Genomic DNA, 20,368 nt, shown 5'->3' on the forward strand with positions numbered 1-20,368 from the left:
GTGCTAGTTTCAGTCATTGTGCAATGTACCGTTTATAAGATTGGTGAAACCTGGAGTCAGCTGAGACACTAATAAGCAAAATACCAAATTAACACAAAAAACTAAAACTTGAATTCATCTTCAAAAAAAAAAGAAAAAGAAAAGAAAAAAACAAAACAAAAAACCCATCAGATTATAGATTCAGTGATGTCAAATTTCATTGGTCTGTTTGCACAATTAACTGCACAGCAAGCCATATTTTTTTTAACTGCTGTATTAAAAGGACTCAAAGTCACAAAGACTACAAACAAACATGGTCAAAAGGTCCCGCAAATCAAATTAGTTAACCTAAAGTCACAAAGCAGAGAGCGACTGGAAACCATTTAACAGTCTGTGCTATTAAAAAAAAAGTAATTTGAAAGGGTGAAATTAGCTGCTAGTAAGCATAGAAACAAAAAATATATTCTAGGCTGTAACTACACATGGGAGTCTACAGGTTTGATTTGCTTTTGGAGAGGAGCATCGGAGGAACTGCAGTGTGAGCACTTGTGTTGGATTCATTTTTTAGTCCGTCACTTGAAAATACACAAATAATTGAATTATTTTTAAGTTTATATGAAGAAGTTTAGTAACATCTGAATGTTTAATGGAGCTTAGCGATCTGAAGAAGGTGATAACTGTTTGAAACACAATGTAAATAAAAGCCTCTGTGTTACCTAAAAAGACCGTACACCTTGTATCTGCCGTCAGCCTCGTTCTCCTCCCGTCTGTCCCAGTCCGCACCTGGATACAAGCCCTTCTATAATCTCCTTACATAATAACGTCAAGCCTGACCCTGACCAAGGAGAAAGCCTCCTGCCTCATTTACAACTCGGCACACAAATCCTAAAAACAGGACAGACTTTGTCATGCAAGAGGGGCCAGACAGTCTGAAGTGATTTTGTCTTTAAGGAAAAGTGGATTTTGGAGACTTATGTGGGGAGAAAGGAAAGAGACAGTGTGAATAGTTCAGGTTAAGCACTTTGTATCTTTCTTCTTTCCCCCATTTCATTATTCTCAGTTGCCATGGAGAAAAACTATATATAACTCGTCTCTCTCTCTCTCCAGAGGCCTGCCTGAATTCGAAATCTTTTCTCCGTGTCATCTTCCTTTTCCATTGTTTCCACAGAGAGGACAGTAGGAGACAACATCTCATTTCAATAGGAAATCTGTCTAATGCCCAGCTTTAGCGGCAGGAGGGAGATGTCAGGGCAGAGCAGACAAACTAAAACAAACCAGAGTTAGCGAGTGACCAGCCAGACACTATGGCGGTTTCCCTTGGTCTTCTGGCCAGACTCCCATTTTCAGAAACCAGTGGCTTCAAAGGAATAATTCATTTCACAGTCTGGTGGCCAGACACAGAGCCCCAAGACTCACGCCACTTTTAACACCTAAAGAAGAAGAAAAGCAGATTTCCCACTCTGCTTCGCCTTTCGCAGTACTGTACCACAACAGCATTTTGTCAGGCTAAATCTAATTAAATTCAAACACTCAGGCCAAGAGGAGTTAGTCAGGGTTTGTGCCTTTTCATTACAAAGTTTTTTAATTTGTAGTTTAAGACATTGGACATCTTACTAATCACATCCCGTGTAGCTTCGCTCAGAATGTCACACAAAAGCTTTTACTTCTCTGACATCTGTATTAAAATCCCACCAGGTTAACTTTGGTTAAGGTTAGGCGCAAAAAAGATTTGTTTCAGGTTGAGGAATGTTCACGGTCTGAGTTAAAATAAGTACTTGTTAAAGATGGGGAAACGTGTGGTGGTTAAAATTACTGGTTTGTTAATGTTAGAGGACCTTCGTCATCATGGTTAAAATAATAGCTTCTTGGTTAAGGTTAGAAAAAAAACAACCATTATCATTATGGTTTAAAGAAACCCATCTGACTGTCAGAAGGAAGTGGAATGCAAACAGCGGTCTCTATGTCCAAGTCAGGCTTTTTGGTGATTCATCCATCCGCCCCAAGTACTTCCTTTACTGTGAGTGTAGCATGGAACTAAGTTTGTTTTTAGTCCCAAAAGATAAAGTCAAGACCTGACACCACTCCTGTCCAGCTGTCTGTTATAGAACTACATCAACACAAGTGGATGGCTACCTTTGCTCTGTACACCTGCCAGCATCTGTAAGGCTCAGTCATCAACTCCATTTCATGCACAATCCATACAGTAAATAAAGAGTCAATTGTCGCCATCTTGCTCCACATTCATAGGATAGCGATATGCCAGGATACAGCTACATGTATGCAGTCTCAAGTCTGTTTTCTTTGTGCAGACATATGGAGTTTTCAAAAAGCTTTACCTCAACAGGAGTTTTTCCAAAACAGTAATCTTCAGTATTCACTTTTCATTGAAAAGGCCAAAACGCATACAAATAGCTATGTTCAGCAAAATACCTTCATAAATGTGGCCATAGCGTTCATTACAAGCTAAATCTGCGTGAAACCATTCCCTCCTTTATGGGCCTTTTTGACTCTAGTGGGACCATACATTTTAAAATGAGAATTGTGTTGAACGCAGTAGGATAAGAAACCAGTAACTTTATTAGTGTTTACTGAGGTCATAGTTAGGGAAACAAGGGCTAATGTTGACTATTTCTTTTTGGAACCAGAGTACTCGCCCCCTGCTGGACATAAGAAATAATGCAGGTATATGGCATTTTGGTATCTTTCATCATTTTGTTTTTTCCTCATTAAACTCCAAGACAAAAATTTAATAAGCACATTATATATAACATCAACCTGCTGATGACTTTAAATTTACTCACAAATGTACACGGGTGTAAAACCAGGTGACATGGACGCATAACGCTGGTAATAAATAATAGTAAGCTTGTTAGACTTCATGAAAATATTGTAAAAACCTAACATTACAAACAAATTCTGATGGCTACTGTTAGCTCAATCAAAACACCTCAATATAGTCATATAGTAACCTGATTAATTTTTGTGTCTGCGGACATGATTTTCCATCACTGTTTCTGACTCGGCTGTTGGACGATGTGGCAGTAGTGTGGATCTTTTCTTCCATCACGCTGGAAACCAGGATTTTTACGCTTGAATTGCTTGAAATAATTTTAATTGTGTTATTATCATTTAACTGCTTAAAACTAACTGGTGGCCAGTTCAGAGCTTGTATGGACTTTGTCCAATTCAAAGTCCAATTAATGTAAGGAATAAATAATATGATGCTCTGCATTCACACATAGACATTACCAGGAGGAGCTGCAGTTTGGGTATAAAAACTGCATTCCCTGCAGCCTGTCCTTGCAGACGTAGACCTTGCCCCAGTTAGTTAACGGACTTACGCCAATAATCATTTTTATACCATCTCACTGAAAGTGAAATGTGTTCATGCACAGCCTTTCAAGCCTTAAGGATCTTACCTTAGAGGCCCTCCGCCGCTCAGGACACTCGGGATGTTGGCACACCACCCCATCGTCCTCCTGGACGGGCTTCTCATCTGAAACAGAACACACGGGTCAGTTTGACTTCCCTCTGTATCACTAAAAACACCAAACCAGCCACCCAGCCAGCAGCACGTCCATTAACACACCTTTCTTGGTAAAGTTTTAAAAACGTACTGCAGACAGCGAGACTAAAAGTCGCTGCCTGTGTTTACATAAGGATGGAGCGACTACGAGCACAAGAAACACACAGTAATAGAGACCTAGAAGCCACGTAATAAAAAAAAATGGAAGAAAGAAAAAAGAAAAAGAACTTCGGCTACAGAGATTTCATGAAGGGAAGGTAAACAGAGGGAAGAGGGTGGGGTGTGTTTTTGGGAGGAGATCAGAGAGAAATGACAAGAACAGACAGGAAGAAAATGGAGCAAATGAGAGGAAGCCCCAATCTGGGTTTTGTACAAAAGTGCACTCATCATGGGCAAGCTCGCAGCACTCTGCTGCACAATAACAAATCACTGTTGTCAAATAAACTTCTAAAGTCTACTTACTAGCTGGCTATCGCTACACCGGGGGGCACGATAAAAGGCAGTGTTTACATCTACATCTCCTACATGTACACATACGATAAAAATATCATAACAGAGGCCCTGAGCACACCAATATTTATCTGACCGTTTAATGAGAAAAGCAGAGAATACATGTGAAGAAAGGAGAAAGTAAAAGCCAGGAGGGTAAAACAGAAGGAGCCTCGCTCCAAAAGATCTGCAGTTTCCACGCATGACAGGACTTTTTAGTAAAACTTTCACTAATAATCTAGTCTCTATTTTTGCACCAATAAAATAACATTAAACAGAGGAGGACTGGTGCTAGGAAATGAAGTCACTTAGTGGCTGAACTGAAGGTCAAATTTAAAACACCAATTTGTCATCACAGAAACGAGGCCCTGCTCACAGCCCGCACACAGAAACGAGTCACCTTGAGTCATCCACTTGGCTGCAGCTGCAATCACAGGTAAAGGGTGCTGGTGAGGAAGACGGAAAAACATTGTAATTGGTGCATACCACTGAGCCAGAGGTTTCCCAGCTGTGATGGGAAGGGTCAACCTGTGTGCAGTCAAGTTACTCAACAGTGGACTCGGGGTTTAGAGTCATGTTAGCAGCTTGGTGAGACTGTCCCAAGGTCCTCAGGATAAAATGCTCATGTCTATAGGTCATATTTATATGTTCAGTTCACATATAGCACGCAAAGCCCTGATAACTTAACTGAAAAACTTAATTTTTATAAGTATCTGGTCAGAAAACAGTTTTTGATATATTGTAATAGGTTTTTGTGATTTTTTTTCCCAGCAGAGCAACAAAACGTCCCTACCAGAAATGCACTATGTGCCTCAACTTTTTCCCCTCTTGGATGCCCAATAGGGGTCAACCTTGTTTCTCTTATAGGAACTCAGCAGTTTCTGTCATATTTCTGGCCTGCTTCCAGAACAAAAAGTGATCACCTTAGTAGGGATATCCTTGGAAAACCCCCAAACCTATTCTAATGGTCATTTGTGATAGATTCCAAGCTGGCTAGTTATTAAAGGTACAAGGGAGGTCCTCACATGTCATCTTTAAGGAGCAAAGAGTTAAAAACTTGAGCAACAAGGACATGCTGTAATGACGCAACGCAGGGATAACTCAGTAGGTAGAGTCGTTGCCCCATGATCGGAAGGTCGGGGGTTCGACTCCACTGAACAGCTACCCTGAGGTACCCCTGAGCAAGGTACCGTGCCTACACACTGCTCCCCGGGCGCTGCATTGGTGACTGCCCACTGCTTCACTGGGTGAATGGGTTAAATGCAGAGGAGTAATTTCCCTGCGGGGACTAACGCATACACATCAAACATTAACATTAAAGTAGATCTGACACAAATATGTACAAAAATTCATAATATTCTATTAAAAACACTGCTGAGATGCTCTAAAGCTAAAATCATCCATTTTAACCCTAAACAAAGTCAGGATGTCAGTAATGAGACATGAAGATTGGCCTTCTGGGGACACCAAATGTGTGTAAAAAATTATGCCAGTACACCTAAACTGTTGAAATTACTTGTTTAGACGGTAAACAACAGTAAACAACTAATCTAAACAACAGTTTAGATGTTGAAAGAGTGACCCAAACACCTTCACGACCCTTAAAACCATTTAAAGTGATAGAGCAGAGGCTTAGCCTGTTTTGTAAAGCTTCCACCACCTTCTGGGAAAAAAAGAAGAAAATGGGCCTCTCCTGTGTGTCTGCTGTGCTGGGAGCAGGCCGAGACGCGCTCTCAGCTCTGACAGTGGCCTCTGCCAGCGGGCCTCAGGTTAATGTTTCCCTCGGGGTTTACAAGCAGCAGGCTACAGAGGGAGCCTCCAGCTTTTATGGAGAGTTTCCCAAAGAAGAAGAGCAGTCTTTACCACAGCGAGAGTTTACAGTCGTCCACAAAACAAATGTTACTTGGCTTATCGGTGTGATCTCAGATGTCAATGCAGGGAGGTGAAGCAGTAAACACAAAATCCAAAGTGGACCTAAACATTTGGACACTGGTTATGGTTTAAAAAATAAATCAATAAATAAAAATAAACTTGGTTGGCCAACCACAACTTAAGGGAAAGGGTCTATACACAACATTTAGCGTCATACTCAAGATCTTTTTGCAGCCTGTAAATGTATTCTTCATGGTTTAACTGTGCCAGTTGCAAAAGTGGTTTTTTGGCCACATTTTCCAGCTCCACCAATGAGAAAGATCCAAAAAACAAAAGGCCACTGTATTTTTTGTGGTCAGCATCCATAAGCATACTGAAACCATTTTCACACATGAACTACAGCCAGGCAAATCAGGTGTGCTGGTGTACTGTTCAAAAGTAATCTTTCATCACATTTATCATAAAACAAACTATCTGCATGAGTCACATTCTCACTTTTGGATACACTTTTGGTTTAGGCAAAGGACACACATTCACTTTGTAGGCATCACGACAATAACCCGGGCTACTCTACCATGGTATAGCGAGCATGACACACACCTTGTACGTGTGTGCTGCCAGGTTAAAGACAGCTAGTTGAGTTTTCCCATGTACATATGTGAAAGCAGCTAGACAGTGAGGGCTTCACTCTCAGTTTCTAGACATAAAGTTGGTCGGTGTAGGGAAACAATTTAATACTCGTGACTTATGTAGCGCTATCCACATGTATAACGCTAACTGCTAATTGTGCAGTGGTGCTGCATACGTGCACCTCACAGGAGGAAAGGAAGGAAGGAAGGAGAGAGACACAGGGAAGTCTCCCCTTCCTAACATGAAGAAGAATTCAAGTATATACACTAATGGTAACACACCGAATTATATTAAGCTTGTTTACATGCAGAGATAAATGAAAAGAATTACAATTTCTTTACATTTTGCTTACAAGGAGCTAGACATTCTTGTATTGTACAGCACGTGGCAAAAGTATCATTTGTTCCCATTTATTTAGCTGAATCAATTAAAAATGCCAAAGATAAAGCAGTTTGTCAGATATAAAATAGCATTTTTGCACCAACAAGGTTATTTCCAAAGAGCTATTAGCCAAAAAACCTGCCATATCTTACCATGTTATGCAGCATGTCCTTAGAAATAAAGGAAATTAGACAAGTGGGGGAGAAAAGACAAAGTAGCAGGCCTAAGAAAAACTATAGCAGATGAACTCTTAACTGTAAATCATGTCAAAAGAAACAAAGGAAAGAATTCCACAAAGAGCCTACACAGGACCTGAGAAAAGTTAAGAAGGAAAAGAAACCAGGATAACTAGAACTGGAGTCTAATCATTGCATAAATCCTGTTGACACAGATTTTATCCAAATTTGAAATGTTGGGTTCAAATCTACTTTCAGATTTGAATTCAACATACAAAACCATCTAGAAATCATCTTACTGGCAACGGTGTAATTTATTACTGCCTTCTAGATAATCACAGCACAGAACAGTAATAAAGAAATGTGCAGAAATGTTAGCAAAGCTGCGATGAAAGGTACGTTTCTTGATTTGACACAATGCAACTGGCCAACAGTAACACTGCCACAACAAAAGGAACACAACACATGAATGCAGCTTTATGGATGGCTTTCTCTCGCCTTGATTTCGACCCACAACATAGCATTTCAGTGCTAAGCTCTCCTCTCCTTAGCCCTCTTCCTCATGACCATCCTTCCTTTTATCGTATAATCACACCATTATGTGCCAAACCTCCATCTTCTCTCCTACTTGCTCATATCTTGCTGACTCTCCCTCTTTCTCTCTCTGATGAACTGGAATTTCTGAACTCAGCACTGCTGATTAAGCCAAAAGCAAACACGAGCACACACCATACACGCACACACGTGACAGCAGACAATGAGCTTGCACACTAAAGAGACAGGGGTGCATCCCATCCACACAGCTCTCCGCCGGCCTGCTCACCGCAGAGAGACAATGCCCGAGGCAAAGAAACATTAGGTATCCAAACCAGCCCCATAAATAAGCCCAAAGCAGCCGAGGCCAGATTTAATCATGCACACTAGTCTGCCTGTCCTTATTCTGCGATGAGAATGATGCATCTATGAATATGATGTTCCAACACTTCAACAGTCTCTTCACTTCTCCACCAAATGTAGACGCTTGCTACAAGCCCAGGCAAATGTCAGTCTTTCTGTGACATCATATACTGAACACCTCATAATTCTGGACTGCTGTTCAGACCAATAATAGCAAAATGAATAAAGTCCGAGAATTTATAATTTCCACACTTTTATTTATAAAGGAGACAAGATTAACTGAAGGTAAGTATAATCATTGGTTGTAGCCTTTTCACTGGCTCGCTGGTTAGGTTTAAAAAAAGAGCACACTACGTGTTTACTGTGTATGAATCTCCAGGTTGACCCAGTATATCAAAAAAAATATTTATTAATTTATTTATCTATTTATTTTTTGCAAAACACATTACCATATTACCATTAGCACAATGGGAGCCTACACAACTGCACTGCCACAGGCTGTCACTCTGCCATCTGGTATACCTCTGACTCACACACAGAAATTGATCTCGCAGCAGTGCTGTTCTTGTTTTGCACTGCAGAGCTCGTTAGCTTCTGGTGATGCGAGTATAGATGGAAATGCATAAGATCATTCAAACTAAACCATGTCTGGCTGCTTAGCTTACCTTCTTGATACTTTTTTTTCTCCACAGTGCATGAGAAAATACGCAGTTATGATGAGAATTAAGAGCTGAATTTTGGAATTGTTAGAATAGTTAAAGGTATGGGTACAGATGGGTACTAAAGACCTGCAGGATAGTCTAACATTAAACTCTTATGACATGGAGAAGTGGCTAATACACTGCAGGGAGATACTACACAGTGGATCTGCCAGTTGTAAACACTAACTATATTCATTATAACCTTTAGCTGCCCCAATCAGTCAGTTAAATATTAAATATGTCGCACTTTAATGAATAGTGCAATTCAAAGAACTGGCAAGACAAAGTGAAATGCAATGAAATAAAACAAATGCAATAATAACAAATTTGAAATAAAAAGCTATTGCTGTAATGTCCACATGCACTCTTTGGCTTTAGCGTAAACTCAAACCCTACTACAGACTGTAAGCTGCTTAGGCTGACTGCTAATATTAGCAGATTATAAACACGCCATTTAATCCATTCATTGCTTTGGCACTTGTGCTTTGTCTTTTATTTGCAAACAAAAATGCACATCAACTTCCAAGTGTATTAGATTAAACAGAGAAATCCAAAGCCACAGGCTACTGTCCCAAACAACCTATGAGAGGACCAAGGCTGCTCAGGGAGGAGGGTTTTTTTTACAAATGGTCAGTGACCCCAGCACACCTCAGTTGCAGGATAAAGATTTGGTCTGAGATGAAACTCTCAGCAAGTTCAGCCACCACTCGATCACGCCTCACTCTGTTCACTAGTCTCTTCTTCACCATGAGGTGGGCAGAGACAGAGCTGGGCGCGCGTTTAACCGTAAGCCTTCGGCACAATTTCACAAGGAATCTCAAGAATGCTTCGTGCTGCCTTCCGTTTGGTGCGGTCGCATCATGGTACATGGAGAAAGGGTGAGCTTATGTTTGCGTTTGCACAGACTTTGGCTCCTCTCTTCGTCTTCACATGTTGTTTTTGAGAGACTTTAACGGCCTCCTCTACTCCCACACCCCCTCGTGTAACGCAACACACCCCTCTCTGCCAGGAGATAGATATGAAAGCACTCCTGGGAGACAAACACAGATGGCAGACAGGTGGATGCCATACGGGCAGGGAAAGTTGGCATAGAGACGGACATATCAGCACCCGTGGCGCAGCAGACAGAAAAGTTGGGCGATTGAAGCCAGAGCTGTGGAGATGAGTCGCTAATAGTTAATGCTATTAGCATAAATTCCATCCATCTCCCAAATTAAGTGTAGATATGAAAAAAATTAAGGAAAGGACGGGTTTAAAAAGTGCAATAGTGCTGCTTTATTTCTGCTATAGTGCATATTAGCTATTTTGGTGACTGCTTGACCACATAGTTTATTGATGCAGCACTAAATGATAAGAGCAATATCACCCTCATCTGTATGGCCAAATAAAACTTACGGAGCTGGAACCAGGAGGCAGTTAGCTTTCATTACCATAAAGTTTGGAATCAGGGGGCCAGCTAATCTGGCTCTGTCCAAGTAAAGCAAAACCTCCCTGCAGTCCTTAAAAAAAGGATTAAGACAACAAACAGAAGTTTTGCAGGGAGTTATGTGCTGGGCTGTTTCTCAGTCAGGACCAGTTGCAAGTCTGATTTATCAGGTTGGAGAAAACAGAAACGTTGGTATCAGTCTCTCAATCTCCCACCTTGGGCCTAATCACTAAACCCTCATAGACTTAAGTCACAGCTGTAGTGCATTAATGAGGGCTCCACATGGGACATACAATCAGTACAAACAGTGTTTAACAGTTGCCTTTTTAGGACTTTATATTTTGGGTCTATTAATAGCATTCTGCCTATGACTGCCAAGTGGCTATGCATTTTAGCAAACTACTGCTAAGATGAATATTATGTAAATCCAGCCTGTTCTCATCCTAGATCATACATGGCTGTTCTGTCAATGTCACCTCAGAGGAGACCGCAGAGTGTCCTCAGCTTACGTGTTAGGAGATCTGTTTCACTATTGATCAAAGCCATAGTGAAACAGATCTTCCAACCCTCATGGTTTCTTGCTCAGGACTTCTAAGTGTTGCTTTTTAAATGCACCGAGTACCATCAAAAGTATTTTTTCAATGCAACAGCATTAATGAAGGGACATAACTAAACCCAATTTACAATTTTAACTTCAAACCTAAGTAAGTAAGCAAAGGTAAACAGCAGGAAACCGTAAAGCTCCCATGCACCACAGACTCCTGGTCGACAGTGGTGTTTGAGTCCATTTCCACCCCTCCTGCCTCCTGAGGCCTTGATTATACTTCTGCTGCAGACACAGACAGCTGGAGACACTATAGCTGAGGAGTCATTCCTGTTATACTTCTTATGCTTCTACTTCTAAAGTCTGCTGTCTGGGGTGCGTGCATAGTTGTTGCTGCACTGTAATGAACATTCTTAGTGGACAGGTGCACAGTCACAAAAAACAAAACTGGTAAGCTCGTGGACACCAGCACCTTCTGGCGGCATCGGTATTTTACCTCTGGGAGTGAGAACAGATCGGAAAATCCTATTTAAACATTAAAACTCTGCAAAGGCAGAGCAGCAGCAAAGTAACCAGATGACGTCATTTATAGATATAATATTAGAGCATCACAAGTTTCCTAGCGATGAGACTGTTCGAGAAGTCTGCAAATATGTAGACTCACAGAAAGACACATAATGGTTTCGACAGTATGACAATAGGATACAACCGAGTGAGAATCCACATTGCAGGAACACACCTCAAGGTCTGAGAGTCCATAAGTGGGGAGACTGGGATTGGTCCAATCCTCTCATTCAGCTCCCAGACAGAAGATTAAGCTATTTTTAAAGGCTACCAGACAGGAAATCACTTAAAAGAAAAAAAAAAAAAAAAAAGGAGAATACAAAAATTCTTTTTTAGAAATAATTGCTTAATGTCCACACTACCTTTTATTTCAAACACTCATTCTCACTCCCAGGGGCTTGTGGTCCGTAAATAACGACCCCCTCCATTATTACTAAAGCCCAACTATTTTCCTGTTCCTCTACAGGTGGATTGGGTTTGGGTCTGGTAAGCATCCCTTAAATCACGAGCAGGTTGCAGCTGTTTCCAATGCTGAGGCTTCAGTGGCACTGGGGGCAGAACACAGGCTTTCTTCTTAATGTTGTTTTACCCCAGTGGCGGTAAAAACCCACACATGTGCATCGCACACTCTCCCACCCTTTCCCTCCGTCGTTCTCCATCCTCCACCACATCTGCACAAACCCGAGGTCGCCATGCATAAAACTGAAAACCGCAGGACAGCAAGTGTAAACTGTTCCACAGAAGAGTGGAGGAAGCAATCAACAGTTTTCAATTTACAAGATGTGGAAAAATACAAATATCTGATTAACTGTGCTGAGTCATTTCACAGTTATTTAATAGCAATGAACAAAAGCACCGTTCTCCAGCCTCTCCATGCGTATCCAAAGGTCTAGGTGACTTTTGCGTTAAAGTAGAAAACTCACAACCCTGTCACAATTTTTAAGAGGCATCATGAGGGGATTACTGCATAGCTCAAATTTTTGGGGGCATTTGTGTCAGAAAGTACAGTAATTGGTACAAGTGCAAGATATTATTATTGTGACCTCTTTGTGTCAGGCTTTTCTTTTATGGACTTTATTGGTGCTTAACTTTCAGCAAAACACAGGCATGTTCTGCTGTTACTGGAACTCGTGTCTGAGTATGACCTGAGGAATGCCAGTGTGCACTTAGCACAGTGTACGAGAAGCACATGTTGGGATAAACCAATGATTTTAGAAGCCTCAATTATGACTCACTTAAGAAAATTTTTAAAAAGTCTGCAATTAAAATAACAAAAACTACTCCTAATTTGTTCAGAACACTGCTTATGTTACAAAAAGGCCAAAATAGCTTTCATTATCCAATTTTTGCCCACAATTGTAGCTGATAAATTACCACATGATCAGATGTGTTACATAATATATACTGTGATTGTGTAACTGGGTTCATGACTAGCTCTAGATTCCCCCTCAACACTAAAGTCAAAGTCTTTCCAGAAGCCAGTCAGAAACCATCTTGGTAACGCCACTGGTCAGTAATTTTGAAGCTCATTTCCAAGTGAAGGGAAACTTTAAATTCAATAGTTACTGTAACAAAACAACTGCAATCAAACGTTTTAAAGGCTTTGTGACTTTGCCAGAAATAAGGTTTTAAAGCTTTGAGGCTAAAGTGTAGCACAATCATCCATCGACGGAGATATTTGGTGTGGGGAAAAAGTTCATGAAAGTTTTGAATTTAAGTCCTTTTGATGGCGCAAACAGACCAAAGAGTTGCACACAGAGATAAATAAAATTGCGCCTAGCTATCTTACTGATCTTCTCAGCCTGTATATTCCTAGTAGAGCACTGAGATCATCAGGCCAAGGCTGAAGACCAGAGGGGACCATCCTTTTGCTTCAGTTGCACCTAACCTCTGGGTACAATCTCCCACGAGCTAGTTGTGTGTCTGATTCGATGCAGACTTTTTGAATCCTTGAATACTTATCTATTCGGTTCAGCCTTCCCGGCTATCTAGAGCACGCTTCTTGTAAGTGTACGCTCATGCAACCCCCTTTTCTTCTGTTTTGTTGAACAATGTTTTGTATTGATTTTACCTTTGAAGTTTTATTTTGATATCTGCTTAATTTGTATGCTTGTTAATCAATGCTTTCCACCTGCTAGCTCATTTGCATTTGTATTTTGCTGCTGCTTTTACTGGATAATGTGAAGCACTTTGGTGTACCTCTGGTTTTAAATGTGCTATGCCAATAAAGTTGTATTGTATTGCAACAGATGATTTATCTTCAGCAGTACCAAACACAGCTTATTTAGCTTTATTAAAGAAGCTATACATCCAACTATTTATTTATTATTGTAGTTTTTTTATTACTGATTCTTTTACACAGCACCTATAGAGTTAAAAAAGTTGGTTGTTCTCCTGAAATTTAACTTTGTGGCAATTTTGTACATATTTACACATCTCTCAGGACAGACTGTAATAATCAGGTGATCCCGTTTACGTCTGACATTGTCATCAACTTCAGCTGAACTGAGCAAATGTTAGCATGCAAAACATCAGCGTGTTAGCACTGTAACAGAGAACCTCTTAATACGGTGACATTAGTGTAAAAGTCAAGCACCGCTGTGCCGTGGTACAGCTTCACAGAGTTGCCAGCACAATTAGATTCTTGGTCATATTTCAACCGCTGCAAATATGTCAAAAAAACAGATCCGGTGTTCTGACAAACCATCCTACTTTGGCAAAACGTCCTACCGTAAGTAGTTTATGCACATTTCTGCTGTCACAGAGTCATTCTAGCACAAATTTAAGTAGGTATGATGGTCTGTCACTTAACTTTGCCCATCAGAGTATGGCTGTAGCTCATACTCAAAGCCAGGACGGTTTGCCACTTCATTTTACCCGTTAAAGTATGCTTGTAGGTCTTATTAACAATGCTAGGATGATTTGCCACTTAATTTTAGCTGTTAAAGTATGCTTCTAGCTCATATTCACAAAGTTAGGACAGTTTGCCAGGTAGGATGGATTCCCAGAACACTGGATAGATAAGATAATCCATGGAAATGATTGAATTCTGGATTCAAGTTTGTTTTTTTTCTTCCATTTTGGTGAATGTAACAATATCCTAAAGCTGACAGCTAACATACAGTTGAGAATGTTTTCAGTAGAAGCTCAGGACTTAATTACAGAAATGGAGAAAAAAAAGAAAGTAAGGATCACAGCCTGACTGTACCCTTCTTGGCTCCTCTCTTCTCTCTTTCGTCTGCCAAACAGGTCTGCCTCAGCAGGCAGACTGACTAAAAAGCAGTGCGATTTCCAAAAGGCTGGCTGGCAAAGAGGACAGGATGAAGAACATTCCTCCACAGCCGTGTGTTATCACTTCCCTTTCACTAATGGCGTAAATCTGGAGGGGCGGGAGAGGGGACACAGCGGAAAGCAACTGCCCCTGTGCCACTTCAAAAAAAAAAAAAAAGGCACCGAGTGGAGACAGGGGAGGATTTCAGTGCTGTTACGCACTTCTTCCATGGTAAATATTTCATCTGTGAAGCTGGTCTCATCCGCTCTTTCCCTCTTGTCTACCTCATGTGAGGCTGTCTTCATGCCAGGTCACTGAGTGCTTTCCACGGAAGAACAGAGCAATGGAAAAAAAAAAAAGCCTTTCCATAATGGGGATAAAATACTTCACTCAAAATGAAAGTGATCTTTTTTTTTCTTGCAGAAAAGTTACATAAAACATTGCAGAGTTATTTCTTATGAATGTTAAAGGATCACTTGATCATATCAGTGAAATACGGATGCGACTTAGTGGACACGCTCTGAACTGCGCATGGTCCATTTCTTTTTTCCTTCATAATGAATAATGTTCATCTTATAAGCAAAGGATTCTCCTTTTATTTTTAATTAACTAATTAGCATGAAAGACGGTGTATTTGAGCCTAAATGTCACCAGTCTGGTGGGTTTTTTCTCAGCAGACACATACTGGACACATCAGAAACTTGAGCGCGTGTGAAGATTTTAGCGTTTGGCTCTCAGACGTGCACACAGCAAACACGTTCTATATCAAAGCGAGCCAGCATTCACGCCGTCACTATTAAGGCTGGTTCCAAAAAGCAGCTTTGAGCTTTGCAGTCTTAAAGAAAGCAGATCAGGGACAAACAATTTGTAATAATCTGTAATCTAGTACATTTTGAAGTGTACAAAGACATTTGCCCTGTGGTGATTAGTGAAATGGGCCTGGTTAATTCATTTCTGTGGCATATTTGGCATCTCAATATTTTAAAATAATCCAAAGTAAAACAAACACAAACCAATGCAATGCTCATCCTTGTGTTGTTGTGCAGAAAACCAGACACACAAACACTAATCCAAAAGTTAAGTCAGGTGACCTGGTTCCTTAGCTTACCACACAGATCATGGATGACGTCCAGGGATGAAGACCAGGAGTAGCGCTCCATTAACCCTTCGCTGAAAGGAGATGGCAAAGCCTCCAACTCGTACGCACCACGCTTCTTCCAGTAGAGGAACATTGTGACTTCTTCGACAAGCAAATATTTTACAGGAATGAATATAATTTAGCCTTTTGCCCATACTTTGCTTGTGAAATTGAAAAGTCTGAGCAGCCCATGGCCCCTTCCCCCACTGAACAATTATCTGAAGCTCTGCAGACAATTATTACTCCCTTTTCTTTGACCATTTTTAAAGACAAAGCCTGCCAGCCAACTCTGCTTTCAACTTTGCCAACTGCCAATATGTTCATCTGTAATCTCCACCTGCACGATTACCTCATCCAGCTTGCGCTTGCTAAAACTTGCTTTGAACCTCCTGTCTAAGTCTGATCCTACTTCACAGCGAGTCCAAGTGAGCAAATGCACTTCCTTCGAGTACAATTATATTTCCAGAGGACAACAGTATCAATTCTGTAACTGCAACAAACTTTTTATCATTTAAAAATAAGCAACATTTAATACTGCATCTGACCCCACAAAGCAAAGACCAATAAATGTCTCTGAACCTTCTGTTCACTGCATCGTCCTGTTGATCCTGTAGGTTTTTAGATTCTCTGCTAATCATCCACTTAAAGCCGCCCACCAGGAGCTGTCAAGCACCAAATGCTGTCCTCTTCTAATCCATTTATCCAAGCTTTTCCCAACTAAATTACAGACAACCAACTGCTAAAAAGGGTGTTGCTCATCTCATCTCATCTCTAGGAGCAAGTTTCCTTTGCCGTCGCCTTCCCTGAGGTTTGACTTTATCCATGACAAAGTTTCTCAAACTGTGCAAAGTTGGCGTGTGAGGCAAGCTGCTCATGTTAAAGCCCTGTGTAGGATCTCCTGGAGATAGGGGGGCTTTCTGCCCACTCCATCAGACAAGTGTTTTATTCATGCAGAGGTGAGTTGCATGCTGGGACGGGCAATGTGGGCCAATGGCTTTTGGACTGGGTGACACAAAGATCTCTTTTAGGCCTCCTCCTACATCCAGAGCGGACTTTCTTTATGTTTTGCTCAAACTGTAAAAGGCTGACATTTTTCTGCATTGATTAGTGCCCGCGCCCTTTATGTCTCCTGAAAGATTTATTCGTTTTTATGAATGCACCAGCTCTGTGGAGCATGAGCTCAGATATTTCTGAGGAGGTAGAACGCACACATCAGCCTCTCGGAAATGAGCAAAAGGAGTCCAGTTGCAAAACGCTCGAGTGAAACAACGCACTCCGATCCTCTAATATCTTGGAAAAACAGCTGAAGGGTTAAACCAACATGCAGTTAGATATCAAATCAAGACATAATATTTTCCAGGGTTGCTTAAAGGTTGATGCACTGCTATTATGCATCTAAAATGGGAGAAGAAATACTGTGAGAATGTGCTGCGCCGGCCGGGGGAAGGGAGGGACGTTGTCACACATAGCGACCCACATGTCCAATTTTGGGATAAGAAATTAGAGGGTAGGATGGGAGCTGGTTTTCTGCTCAGCGCTGGGCTTTGCAGACATATGGTAATAATCTGAAGCAGCTTTGAGCACGCAGCTTCCTTTTAATGAAGAGTGCAGTCGTGCAGCATGAGAACTGGGAAGCAAATACAAGGGCCAATTTCCACCTACTACAGAAACAAAGCGGAAAGCAGATGAGATATTAGCCTCGCTTTCATCATCATCCATCAGCTCAGCTTTTAATAAAAAGACACTTCTTTAGTCCTATCAAGAACAGAAAATACCTGCTCAGGTATGGCACCAATACTGACATTAGAATGCTTTTTGGTCTGATCTCATACACAGAATATTTGTGTGTAATTTAGAATCTAGAAATGGTTTCTGTACAGTGAAAACACATTTTCAGAGGCTGGGCAGGTGTTTGCTGGCAGATTGACTGGACCTGAACATGCACAAAGTTTAATCCCTATGAAAAGACTTTTGGTACAGGTAACTTTGGGTTTTGTGGAAGAGTCTAATCAGTTTGACTGCACATGTTTTTGAGCAGGCTTTTGTTGCATGCAGGTGCACACGCACAATCTTAAAACCAAAGGGTCATCTGAAGCTTTTTTATTAGCACGTTTTAATTTAGCTACATTCATAAACAATGACTGGCACAGGGAACAGGAACCAGTCTTCAACCATTATCTGGGATCCAGATATCCTGGCCACCTCCTTCAGAGGCTACGATTGGAGACGAGTCCAATAGTGACCAAAATGCAAGGGAATCTGTATTTCTACCAAGATTACACAGCCTGATTTATGTATAATTTGCCAAGGTTTGACAAAGGTTTCCATTCACAAATAGGTATTCCAGCAGTTTGCATTTTCAAGAAGTAGCCTCGAGTACTAAAAACCACCAGCATCCCTTCCTCTTAAACACTCATTTCTAATCTCCACACTCCTACTCCCCCCAAAAAAGTGAAGTCACAAGTTCAAGCTAAAAATAAACCTGATGTAATCGCTATAAAATAATCAGGATTATTTCTTTAGACTTAACAAAGAATCTCAGAAAAACAGAAGACATTATGCAACTGTTTTTATAAGCTCAGCGGCTCTGCCCCTGGCTTTTTAAGCAGAACATTCATGTATAACATCCGTGGACTAGGTGTTACAAATCTGCATTCCCATCTGCTTGAGTGATTCTCACCCATCTTAAAATAAACACCACACAAAACATGGCTGAAAATGAAGGATTTCGAACAGCTGATCTGGATATCAATTGTTCCATCTGATAATGTAAACTTTTTAGGGCAGAAATCTTGATGCCAGTGCAAAGTTTCGAAGTGTGCGTCTCTCAGCAATGCAATGATGAATGGCAGTCCTCAACCAGTCTCTGGTACTGTAAAGATAACAGCAGAAGGAGCAGTATGATGACAGCCCTATTATGCAAAGAAATATGTTGATCTTATCATCCAGGATATTGTAAGGAACAGTTTGACCCTGACTGACACTTGTTATGCTCAGAGTTTGATAAGAACTTTGCATCATATCTGCCTGATAAGTAGCTACAGCCAGGAGATGGTCAGCATAATAAACGACAAAGGTCTGCTTCTGTCCAAAAGTAAAGGGAAAAAGAGCATTTCCATAGCTCACTAATTAACACTACTTGACAGATTGAGGTTTGTCTCTGTGCTTTGCTGGAAACCCTTCTATTGCAGTGCAAAGTGAGCCTTCACAATAAAATTCCTAAAAAGAAATATACACATGCAACAAGGGAACAAAGATTCCTTTTACACTATTGTGGTGACAGAAGTATCTATATTTTCACATGTATGTAAAAAACAAACTGGGTTTCTAAAACATATCAGGCAGTAAAAGGTTAATTTCTTCCTGTTTACAGTCTTTATGCAAAGCTATGCTAACAGCTTCTACACTCACTCGCTACTTTGTTAGGTACACCTGTTCAACAGGCGTGTGATTGGCTGATCAGATATTCAGCCAATCACACGGCAGCAACTCATTGCATTTAGGCAGGGAGTCACTCAAGATGATCCGCTGAAGATCGAACAGAACATCAGAATAAGGAAGAAAGGCGATTTAAGTAAATGTGGTGCTAGACTCCCTGATCTCAGTATTTCACCAACTGCTGATCTCTAGCTGGTTGTGTCAAAGGAGAATGTTCAGAGTTTTTCAGGCTAATAGGAAAGCAGCCACAATCCAAATAACAATTTGTTACCACCAAGGTATGCAAAACAACATCTCTGACGCAGATTGGCCATAGCAGCAGAAGACCACACCGCTGCCACTGTCAGCTAAAAACAAAAAGAAGCTTCAGTTCACATGGGCTCACCCAAATTGGACAACAGAAGAATGGAAAAACATTCTCTAATGTGACGAGTCTCAATTTCTGCTGCAACATTTGGATGATAGGGTCAGAACTTGGTGTAAAGGCCATAAAAGCATGGGTAAAACCTGTTTTTGCATCAACAGTTCAAGCTGATCATAGTGTAATGGTTTTCTTAGCACATCTTAGCACCAACATTTAAATGCAACAGCCTATCAGACTTTTGCTGTCCATCCCTTTATGACCACCTTCATGGCCTTTATACACAAATCTTCTGATGGCTGCTGTCCTTTTATAAAGATAATCTCAGACTGGTTCCTCGAACATGACAATGAGTTCTCAAATGGTCTTTGCAGTCACAATATCTCAATGCAACAGAGCACCTTGTGGATGTGGTACAATGAGAGATTTGCATCATGGATGTGCAGCTGACAAATCTGCATCAACCGTGTGATGCCATCATGTCAACATGTACCAAAATCTCTGAGGAATGTTTCCAGCACCTTGTACCATGAAAAATTAAGGCAGTTCTAAATGGGGTCCAATCTGGTACTTGCAAGGTATACCTAATAAAATGTCTATTGAGTGCATTTGGTTTATATACACCATGCAGGAAGTCCCTAGCAGTAAGAATATTTTCTAAATGCCTCAGTAGTCATTTAATCCAGTACAGCACTGCTTGCAAACCTTTAAGTTAACACACTAATTAGAGGTGATATTACTACAAATATTAATGTTAATTTAGCTACCTCCAACTAATCGTAGTAGGATAAGACAAAAATAGCAAGCAAAACGTCCTAGTGTGTCAAGCCTGAATGAACTGGCTGCTCAAACAGGATCACACTCACTAAAGTATTAATGGTGTGTTGAGGAACGAGTGAGCGAGTGGCTGCAGTATGACAAGACTGTAAATGAGACTTTTGGACTGTGAGCAGTAAGGGGGGGGGAAAGTGTGTA

General features: G+C 40.9%; 1 protein-coding gene across 2 annotated transcripts in view; it reads right to left on the reverse strand.

The window, feature by feature from the left end:
- Positions 1 to 15,583, reverse strand: part of plekhg5b (pleckstrin homology domain containing, family G (with RhoGef domain) member 5b) — a 72,018-nt gene extending 56,435 nt beyond the window's left edge. For both annotated transcript variants that reach the window (XM_026154207.1, XM_026154208.1), the window contains exons 1-2: positions 15,565 to 15,583; positions 3,399 to 3,475 (exon numbers count right to left, since the gene is read on the reverse strand). The gene's annotated coding sequence lies outside the window, so the exon portion shown is untranslated. The remainder of the gene's footprint in view (positions 1 to 3,398; positions 3,476 to 15,564) is intronic.
- Positions 15,584 to 20,368: the final 4,785 nt, after the last annotated feature.

The sequence above is a fragment of the Astatotilapia calliptera genome, chromosome 20 (genome assembly GCF_900246225.1).
Source record: "Astatotilapia calliptera chromosome 20, fAstCal1.2, whole genome shotgun sequence".
NCBI classification, from domain to species: domain Eukaryota; kingdom Metazoa; phylum Chordata; class Actinopteri; order Cichliformes; family Cichlidae; genus Astatotilapia; species Astatotilapia calliptera.